Source organism: Tiliqua scincoides, chromosome 2 (genome assembly GCF_035046505.1).
Source record: "Tiliqua scincoides isolate rTilSci1 chromosome 2, rTilSci1.hap2, whole genome shotgun sequence".
Taxonomy (NCBI): domain Eukaryota; kingdom Metazoa; phylum Chordata; class Lepidosauria; order Squamata; family Scincidae; genus Tiliqua; species Tiliqua scincoides.
The window spans coordinates 81,215,849-81,227,282 of record NC_089822.1 but is presented as its reverse complement, the minus strand read 5'-3'; positions in this window follow the sequence as shown (position 1 = coordinate 81,227,282).

The following is an 11,434-nucleotide window of genomic DNA, read 5'->3' as shown; positions in this document are numbered from 1 at the left end:
TAACCTGCTGGGCTTCAAATGTGTTCCCTAAAACAAAGAGCAAGAACTAAAAGTGAAGAACTGAAACTGAGCCTAGGCATGTTATGTCATATGTATAATATTCAAGTATGCAGCATTTTATTAATCCATTTTTCCCTGCCAACAGGTATGCACATTTGGTCCCTGTTGCACATATGCAACATTGGGCAGAAATTAAGGAACAAAGCATTTAGAAGATTTTTGTCCAGTTTACAGATAGGAAATGATAAGACTGAGAATTTCTAGTTCCAAAGGCAATTGGCAAATCCAGGGCAGGGAACTCAATACTTCCTTTTATATTCATTCCACACTATCAGTGTACAAGGCACCTTACAGAGTGATATGATCAAATAAACAAATCCATGGTCTTAAAGATGTTATAGTCTAAAATTAAGCTAAGAGGAAGGAACCGCAATGTGGAGAGATGTGGGCAAATGCAGCTAAATGTGCTTAAAGCTTGGTTACAACTGGGAATGAAAATTAAGAAGTTGTGTCAAGATCACCCAGAAAGGGTGGAATTTGAAAGGAGAGAAAGAGGCAGCATTCATATAGGAGGAGAATTCCGTGCATAAGTGGTAGCAAGGGAGAATGGGTTGCAAGATACTTCATATGATTAAAGTATTACACATATTACGCATATGATTAAAGCATTACACATTCTGCCCCCCAAGACTCATATAACTTTCTCACAACCTTATCATGTGCACACATGGAGCCCCTGATTGACATGGCGGCTGGTGGTGGTGGCCTCCACTTCTGGACTGTACTATAAGAGCCTAAAAGTTGTTCTGTATTGGGCCAAAGGTCTACTAGTCTGGCATCCTGCTTCTTAAAGTGGCCCTCCAGCTGCCTCTGGGAAACCCGCAAGCAGGAGGGAAAGGCATACCTCTCTCCCACAATAAGTTCTCTGCAACTAGTATTCAGAGGCATGCTGTTGAACCTGGAGGTAGCATATAGCAATTATGACTACCAGCCGTTGATAGACTTGTCCTCCGTGCCTTTGTCCAATATTTAAAATAATCCAAGCCAATGGACATCAGAATTTCTTGTGGGAATGAATTACTCAGACTAATGTGTGAAGAAATGCCTCTTTAGACCACCCTAAATCTTAAGTTTCATTGGATGACCCCTGGCCAGTGGCATACCTAAAGTATTTTAACACCTGGGGCAGGCTGCTTGAACCTATAGTAGACCTTGCTTCCACCTCCAGATCCTCCAATTGAATCCAGGGCTACCTGTCACTCAGAGCAAATGGTAGACCTGGCCTTTGTCTTGAGATCCCCTGGTGGAGGCCAGGGCAACTAGCCACTCAGCGCAAAGGACAGACCAGGCCTCCACCTCAAGATCCCCAGGGAAGCCCAGGTCTACCAGCTGTTCAGTGGCATGTTTGAGGAGGATCACCCACTGGCCATACCCTAGGTATGCCACTGCCTATGGTGCAGTATTGTAAAAAAGGAAGAACTTCCTATTCTTTCCATACCATGCATAATTTTATAGGTCTCAGTAATATCTCCTTTACAACTCAATTCTAACAAAAGTCCCACACTGCCATGCAGCTGCACCAGTGCAGCCTCCACCACAATGAGCACAGGAATTGCAGCTGCTGAAGGTCTCCTCGGGGTAAGGAGACATTTGTCCTCTTACCCTTAGTAAAGCCCCAGCAGCCACAATGGGGCTATTCGGATGTGCGCCAGTGATATTGCTGGCGCAAATCCAAGACTGGGAAGGGGAGTGGGATAAAGTGATGGCCATGGTTGCTGTTCTTGCCCCCTTCCAGGCCTGATCCCCACCCTCCCTGCCCTGTTATGCCTCCCCTGCCTCCATTCCACCCTCCCCTGCCGGCCAGCAGAATGCCTACGTGTTCCATAGGTGCAGGCCTCCAACAGACCGGTTAGCGTTGGCCTTACTGCAGGCATGTCGATCCCTTGCATTTCCACAATATATCTTACAATGCGTTTGCGACAGTGCACGCACCCGTCCCACCAGCACTAGCTGGCTTAGGATTGGGCCATTATTTGCCTTTTTTCTAAGCTTAAAAGTCCCAAACGTTGTAGCCTTAACTCAGTGATTTTCAGTCTTTTTCATCTCATGGCACACTGAGAAGGCACTAAAATTGGCAAGGCACACCATCTTTTTGACAATTGACAAGACACACTGCACTGACAGCAAGGGTTCACATCCCCCGGGACTCTACTAACAAATGATCCTCCCCCAAACTCCCATAGCACACCTGCAGACGATCCGTGGCACACCAGTGTGTCACGGCACAGTGGTTGAAAATGGCTGCCTTAACTCATAAGAAAGGTGTTCCACCCTCTGATCATTTTGGTTTCTCTCTTATACACTTTTTCCCACTTTACAACATCTCTTTTGAGATACGGCAATACTGTGCACAGCATTCTAAATGTAACTTCACCATAGGTATCTAAAGGACATTGTAATGCTCAGCTCCTTCTGGCTCCAGCCATACAGCCACTTGCTTATTGTAAGCTCCTCCCAAATGGCAGTGGGCTATACAGGATACACTGGATTCTGGCAGCACCATCATGTGCTTGGAGAAGCTGGGTGGGTATTGGGTGACTTGCTGCTGCCAAAATCATCATCACAGGTAACTCCCCAAGCCAGCCCATAATGAAATGCTGTCTGCTCACCTCTGCTGCTGCCACCTCATCCTCTTTTGAGTTCCACCATCACTGTCATTATCATGAGCAAGTGAGCATCAGTGGAACCAACTAGCCAGACTTTCTCAATGTAGCATCTGTTTAAAATGGCACACAAATCATGAGTGTGCACAATGCACAAAACCAATGGATTCTATGTTTTTAATGAATAAATAGCCACAGAAAAACTGGATGGAGGGGGAAAAAAAGATTTTCCCCTCTTCATTCTGGTGGTGGTAAGGACAGGTGCATAGTTGTTCTCAGGATAGTTGGCAAGCATATGCACAACACCCTTGCATTTTTAAATGAATTGTGTAAACTTTTAATTAAGAAAGTTGCTTTTTTTAAACTGTCAAAAGAAATCCAAGCAATAAATAATGATCACACTAAGAAAATAACTTCTGTTTGTACTGCTAAATATGGGATTCTGTTTCAGAATTTTTATCCCAGCAGTGAAATGCCAAAAACTACATAATACACAGCAAGGATGAAAATGTTAGCTTTGTTGAGGATTGCCAGGAATTCAAACACAAAACTGATCAGCTCATGAAAAGTCCAGGGCTGTTTCACCCATTTCATCTTCTGAATAAATTAGGCCATGAGCTGAAAACAACATCATCAAAACAAATGTTTCAATATAAGTGTTTCTAGACGAGTTCTGAATCATTTGGGAACAACAGAGATTATTCCAAAATACATTTGATTTGCAGGATCTGCAGGTCACCAAAAGCTATTGTCATTATTTAATTGAACTGTGAATACTGTGGGTTTTTAAAATACAAGTTTTGTGTCCACAGGTTTACCATTAATTTATTAGATGAGCCATGAACTCTGGAGAACAGAAGCTTATAGCACAATCCTGTTCATGTTTACACTGAATTACATATGTTTCTGTTAAGTGGGACCTACTCCCAAGTAAATATGCATAGGATTAGAGGCTTAGAGTCCAATCCTGTCTAACGTTTCAGAACCGGTGCAGCCTCAATAAGGGAACAAATGTTCTCATACCTTGAGGAGGCCTCTGTGACTGCTTCCCCACCACTGGATGCAGTGCACACCCCATTGGCACAGCTGTATCAGCACTGAAAAATTGGATAGGATTGGGCTCTTAATCATCTGATGTGAAAGTACTAAATTTTTAAAAGGTTTCTTTTGATCTGCTTCTTTTGGATATATAAGATTTTTTTCTTAATTAATGTCAAGGATAAGACTGGTACTATTTAAGTAAACCTGTACTTTTAACATCAGCCTGATACTTGCTTGAAACTTTTGCCATACAGTGACCCCATGGTATCCATGGGGGATCCATTCTTACACCCCCTGTGAATACCAATTTACACAGACGCAGAAAGCCGTCAAAGGATCTCCTCAAAAGTTGCATCCAGGAGGTGCTTTTGGGAAGGCCAAGAACCAGAAGTGCCTTTCTGAGACCTCAGAATACCTACCAGAAGCGACCAGAAGACCATTCTGGTCCTCAAGGACTTCCCAGACACAAACAGAAGTGTCTTCTGGTCATGTCAGGGAGGTCCTTGAGGCCCTTCCAATGTGGGGTTGGCACCCACATTGTGTCAAATCCACAGGTGCCAAACCCACAGATGACAAGAGTGGACTGTACTTAATTCTATTTCAAGAAAAGTGTTCCATCCCAAGAAAAGGGGCTGCCTCTTTGGGAGACCGTAATAAGGAATTCCTCAGGTGATAATTTGACCCTTTATCCTAAGGGCCTTATAGACCAATTAGGGGACCCCAATTTGTCATTCCTAGTCCAGTGAGGGTCCCTTGGAACCTAACCCCATTTTCCTGTAGGCTCAATGATTCTGTATCTCCTAATTAGATATCCACTAGGAACCTAAACCTAGCTGATAACGAGAACTCGCTGTATATATTTATGAGTTATGTCTGTATTGTGTTTGTTCTTTTATAAAAATATACTTGCTTCTTTTCTTACCTGCCTGAGCCCTACTGTATCAGTGAAATGGGGCTGTTCATAAGAATGACTGGGAATTCTTATTTGTATGAATACAGAATGAATAAAACATCCAATACATCTGGAAACCACCCAAACGCAAAGAAAACAAATGGTTTATTTTGCATTTATAATAAGGATCTTCATATGGTTGACAAGGATAATGATCCAGCCCAGGTTAAGCACTTCTTAAGTTAAATTGATTTCAGCAGAAATACTTTAGCAAATGCTTAAGGGCCCAGTCCTATCCAATTTTCTAGCACCAGTGCAGCCGCAATGCAGCCCCGAGGTAAGGGAACTTAGGAGTACTCCAAATGTTCTTTCTTCCCCATTGTATCTTCAAACCCATTTTGAATTATGCAGGAAAAAATGGACATGATTCAGCCCACCACCTTAAGCCTCACTGAGTTCTAAGAGAGAGATGGATCCAATCCTATCCAATTTTCCAGTGCTGGTGCTGCTGTGCCAATGGGGTATGCACTGCTTCCTGTGGTGAGGAGGCAGTCACAGAGGCCTCCTCAAGGTATGGGAACATTTATTTCCAATCATAATGCTTCAGTCGGGCTGCAAGAATTGAAAACTTTCCTATAAGATGTAAAGCAGCGGTACTCAAATAATTACATTGTCCTGGCCTAAATTACTTCTAATTTAATGAACTTGTCTTAGTTGAAAGTACCTAATAGATAATGGATTTATACTAATGGAATCACCTTCCCAAAAGGCCCTAATTTGGTTATATGTTCCTTTCTTTGATTCTCTGAGTCACAGAGCCAAGATGCTTATTTCAACAGAAAGTGTTGACTTATTAACTCTTGCCATTCTGTTCTGATTAGGGATTTATAATGATTAAACTCCACATGCTTCCTTCATTTTCTCCATTTCACTTAAAGAAAGCCTCAGAGTAAGGTTCAACAGGAAAGAGGTTTCCTTGGGGCACTTTAAGAGCCACAGCCATTGCAGAAAAACCAAGCAGAAAGATCGTTTTATAGATTTCCTGACTTCCAGAATCCAGTTATTGTTATTTGGATAATAACCTAGGCAGCCCACCTGTTGATCATCCAAGCTCTCCTCACTAAGTCAAAGGGCAGGCAGGGATGCCCACGTGGTTGTACACCCTCCAGTTGGATGGACACGTAACATTGTCAAACCAAAGGTTCTTAAGATCAACCCCGAGAATGCTTGGATATGTTCCATTTGTTGGAATTTGGGTGCAATGCAGCCTGCAGGACTCCGGAGGGCAGTGAACTGTCCAGTCACTTGATACCATCTACCTGCCCTCTCTGTGGTTTTAGCAGGAGGTGTGGTCCTTAACTCTATATCCTCCCTCCCTCCTTCTTGCATATTTTTTTTCTCTCTGGACAGGAGAAGGGTGTAACCTGCTGGAGTTCTTTGTTTGCAGGCCATCCTCACCATACCTGCACACAAAGGAAACAGTTTCTAGGGTTTCCTATTCCTAAAGTGTTAGAGCCTCTGAACCTAATCAGAAGCTGTACAAAATCAACTATGAACTGTAAGTAAATTATTTCTTAGGAAACCTTAACCAAGCCTCTGCTCCTCTTTGCGTATTTTACTGGTAGCAGCAAACCTGGGTGGTGGGATATCCTTTTATCATAGGAAGGGGGCCTTTTGCTGATTATTCTGCTACTTCCCCCTCTCCCTTCCCAACACCAGCTTGGCCCCCCAGAAGACTACATTGATGTGTGGTCAAGTTCTCACCCACCTTCTGGGAACTGGTGAGGTGTAATGGATTCTTCAGAAATGACTATACACAGCCTGAGATACTCAAGTGATTGCTGTACTGAATACAGAGGTGGATCCAGTGTTTGTGTTGGGCGGCCATGAGCACTACCATCTCCAGAGTGCAGGTCAACCAAGGGGTAGCACTGGGCTCTGGGTGAACCTGATGGTCTCTGTGGCCAAGGTTTGCTGGGTGGGTAGACCTGGATTCCCACCTGGCCTTGGAATCCAGGTCTGCTGGCTGGGTAGACCTGGGCTCCCCTTCCAGCCAGTCTTGCTGGTGCCTGCACAGTGGGTGTTCCCCTGGCACCTGATTTTGCTCCCCAGCCCAATGGGCACCCTTCCCTGCTGGCAGACATTTTGGGGGCCATGCACTCATGCCCCCCCCCCGGATCTGCTCCTGACTGAATATTTTGAATTGTTGTGCTTTAAAGTTACTGCATTACTGCAGCCAGTGGTGTACCTAGTGCCACTGGTACCCAGGACAGACTGCTCCATCACCCCTCCCTTGGCTGGTCAAAGCCAGGGGTAGACAGGGCTTCTGCCTTGAGATCCTCCAAGGGGGACCAGATTCTACCTAGAATCTGAAACCATAGTTAGACCTGGCTGCCACCTCAAGATCCTCTGCAGAGGCCAGGTCTACCCAGTATTCAAAGGAACAGGCATGCTGGCACAGGCAAACCTCCTTATGATAAGCACCTGGGGTGGACCACCCACCCCATCCTTGCTATGCTGCTGCATACAGCTTACAGATATCTTATTTCATCTAAGCATAGCATCCTGGAATATAAATGAATTCTGGAATATAAATGAATTCATTATAAATACAGTGGGCCTTCGGTATCTGCAGGGGATTGGTTTGAAGACCATGGTATCCTCCCGTGGATAATGAAATCCTTGGCAGCCAGGATTTCTGTACCACAAGGACTCGCCTGGGGAGCATGCCAGGCCTCCCCATGTCCTCATAAGGCCTCCCAGACGCAACTGGATGTCACTTCCACTTCCTGTCTGTGATTTACAGTCGCATCTGGGAGGTGTTCTGAGGCTGGGAAGGCCGTGGAGTGGTCCATGGGCCTTCCCTAGCCTCAGAACATCTCCCAGACATGACCAGAAGCCGCTTCCAGTTCACGTCTGGGGGGCACTCTGAGCCTGCAAATAAGGGGGGCCCATAGTATATTCCTTTGCCTGCAACGTTTCTTACAAACAATTCCAGTTCTTGATGTTTTTTCCTTGCATATAACAAGTGGTTATACCATTTAGTGTGTTAAAAAAGTAAAAGATGTCATGCTTTCCCCTTTGTGAGCAGGGAAATAGGTTTGCGTGTACCTCTTTATATTCAACAGCACACAATTTGCATTTATTTCCTCTAACCCTCTTCTTAAAATAGGGTGTGAGTGTGAAGTATTAGAAAAATGATTGCAGTTTCAGCTGTCTCCCATTTCTCTAGCCTAATTAGCATTTAAAAGCATAGCACCAATTTGTATTTAAATATGCCGCCTTTGTAGTCATGGTAATCTCCCTCACCAGCACCTTCCAGTTTTAGAATTGGCTGCCACAGTACTTCTAGGTGCTGTGCTACCGTTCAGATAGTATCATTTGATCAATCCCTTCCATCCTGTACAAAGGTACTTATGCATGTACTTCCAAAGTCTTAAATTGTATAATGAAAAAGAATCATCATGAAAACCGTAAAAAAAGAACTATGTTATGCTAAACACTGCAGGAGGAATTTTTGGGGGGGGAATAGGATGGTTGAATAATTATTCCAAGGTGATTTTCAGGTATCTTCATTCATTTGATTCACTAAACTAAAGTTCAGTTCTCCTGTCTACTCTTATAGATTCACAGAATAGGCATGGATGTAGTTTGATTATTTATTTTACGGAGAAAATTATGAGAATCTTTCAAATATTTAGTTAACTCACACTAGGTGTCAGGTAAGTTAACAAAATGCTTGGGTTGTACCTATTTACTGAGTGGAATCCAGTACCATGATACATAAGACCCAATAAAAGCAATAGAGCTTAATTTCAGTGGAGCAGAATTTCAAGTTCTAAATTGTTCTGCAATCTGTGCTAGATTGCAGACACTGTTTTTCCAGGATCTTCTGACAACTCTAGAAACATTTTCTCCAGTAACTTCCAGTGGAGTATGGGATTCCACATGGATTAAAAAATGACATTCAAATTCATGTTCTTATTTAGCTTCAAGAACTTCACTTGTCTACAGTTTAAAACATCGACATGTCCCCCATATGTGAAAGGTTTGGATTTTAGTTCAGTTGAAGAGCATCTACTTTGAATAGTGTCAACACTATTGAGTTAGATGCACATATAAGAATATTAATCAGGAATATTATTGGTCAGTAGGGCTGCAGGTTTATCCCCTTTCTTCCTGCAAGGCTCCTGTGTCTTTAAGAGCTGCATGAGAAACAAGAATCCAGCAGGTGAAGTTTTCTCCATCTTTCTACTTCCATGGCAGGAGAAGGGCTTCCTGCAGTTCTGTCTATCAAGACTTCTTTCTGCTAATGCAGTGGTTCTTGTTGGATTCCCACTGGGTTGTGGCCCCCTGGGGGGTATAAGCTGATTTTGAGAGGTTTGTAGAGACCCCATTTAACTACCATAGATGTGTTTGTGCAATATTTTTAAAGTTGCATTTTTGCAACATTTTCAGGTAACCTCCAAACAGAGAAATATGTTTTTGGAAAAAATGTGTCATATTTGAAAGCAATTGTTGCATTTGATAACCCGTGGTAGTTTACATACATGGTTTTTTACAGGCATGTTCTCAGTGCTCAAGACATGGAAATTCCATAATTCCTATGGAAATTATGCAAAAAAGCTGAATTCATGCCAGAAAATATAAAACAAACACATGGTTTTACAGGTTACACAGCTTATAACATGTGATTTATTTAAAAAGTATGATTTATTAAAATAATGACATTACTACCAGCCCTGCTGGCACAGTATCATTTCCTGCTTAATGACATCACTTCTGATCATAGGTGGGTCCTGACAGGTTGTCATACCTAAAAAGTGGGTCTCAGTGCTAAAAAGATTGAGAACCACTGTGCTAAAGACTCAAGCGCTCTCAAGCCACTCAGCCCAATCCTAACTCAGCATGTTTGTTTTTATGTTTTGTTATGTGTTTAATTCTTGCAAGCGGCCCTGAGTGCTTATACCAGGAGAAAGGCAGGGTATAAATTCATCAAATAGTTACTATAATAAAGATTTGATTTCATTGAGACTTACTTACTTTGGTAGGAAGGCAATGCTGTTTCAGTTGTAACCCTATGTCTTGGCCTGCTTGTTGGCTTATTTCATGTTCTTCAATTACTTCTTTGCTAGTTTCATTGTTGTATTTTTGTAAGTGGAAGTCACTCTGGGGGCTTTGCTTAAGCCAGTGTTTCTCAGACTGTGGGTTGGGACCCACTAGGTGGGTTGTGGGCCAATTTCAGGTGGGTCCCCATTCATTTCAATATTTTTTAAAAATATATTAGACTTGATGCTCCCATGGTATGTGACTGCATTTGGGTAAATGTTACAGACCTGTACTTTTAACAAGCTACTATATATATTCTTTTAACAATGACAGTCAATGGGACTTATTCCTGAGTAAGTGTGGGTAGGATTGCAGCCTAGGATAGTTAAAAATTGTCCTGCTTGATGATGTCACTTCTGGTGGGTCTTGACAGATTTTCATTCTAAAAAGTGGGTCCTGGTGCTAAATGTGTGAGAACTACTGGGTTAACCCATTTCTGCCCAGCCCACAAGTGTACACATTTGAACCCTGTTGTATATGCAACATTGGGCAGAAAAGTATTTCCAACTGAGCAGAAAAAAGTGACCTAACCTGATCTTGTCTAATTTCAGGCAGCTGAATAGTGCTCTGCTTGACAGAAGTAGCTTTTTTTTTTTTACAGCCCAGAGATAAACAACAGCTTCAGATTCTGACTGCACACCAAGCTGCTAGTAAAAAACAAGACTGCAATAGCCTGCTGAAAAGTTGGTAGCTCCTTTTCAGAAATGGTAGATGTTTGCAGCCTGACCCTAAGTATGTTTACACAGCACATTTAAGCCTGTCTAAATTCAGTGGGGGTTCCTCAGAATAAGTATGCATAGTATTGTAATCTGAATAAACAAATCCTATGCTTCTTTACTTCGTATAATTCTCAGTTTTCCTTGGCTTGTAGCTTTAACCACTGGCAAAACAGGAACAGCTGAAGGACTTCTTTTGGTAATAGACATAATTTAAAAAAAACACATAGAACTGATTCCCCCCCCCCCAAGTTTATGCACACAGCCAGGACTGCTGAAAGGCAATCTAAATAGAAATCTCAAATGCTATATCTGGAAACAGCAACCATTACACCTTACAGAGTTGGTGTTACTGCTTCTGTGGGAACAGGTGTATGGCTGCCCCAGTTGCATTGCAGCCTGTTTCATGTTCCAGTCCTGGATGTGCTGACTTGGGGAAGTTCCCACTCAATGCAGTGCTGTAGCAGCCCTGTCCTGTGCATGTCTACTCAGAAGTAAACCCCAATTGTGCACCCTCCCCTGTGCATGTCTACTCAGAAGTAAGCCCCATTGGTGCACCCACCCCTGTGCATGTCTATGAGGAAGACTGGTGCATCCTCCCCTGTGCGTGTCTATGCAGCCCTGTGCATGCCTATGCAGAAGTAAGCCCCACTGGTGCACCCTCCCCTGTGCATGTCTACTCCAAAGTAAATCCCACTGGTGCACCCTCCCCTGTGCCCCCAATGGGCTTACTCCCAGGAAACGGGAAATATTCCCCAGTGGGTCTTACTCCCAGGAAAGTGTGCATAGGGTTGCACATGCCTAGTCCAGGCTGCAGCTACTGCACGAATTCAGTGTCTGTCCCTCCCTGAAAAGACCCGTGTACAGTTCCTGCCTCCTTCGCACGCGGTAGGGGAGAGCTGGAGGAGGCGAGGCGCAAGCGGGCAGGTGCCGTCCCCGGGGCGGGCGGGCGAGAGCGGCGACGAGAGGGCCTGAGCCTGGGCGGAGGCAGGGGCTGTGGGCGGGCCAGGAGA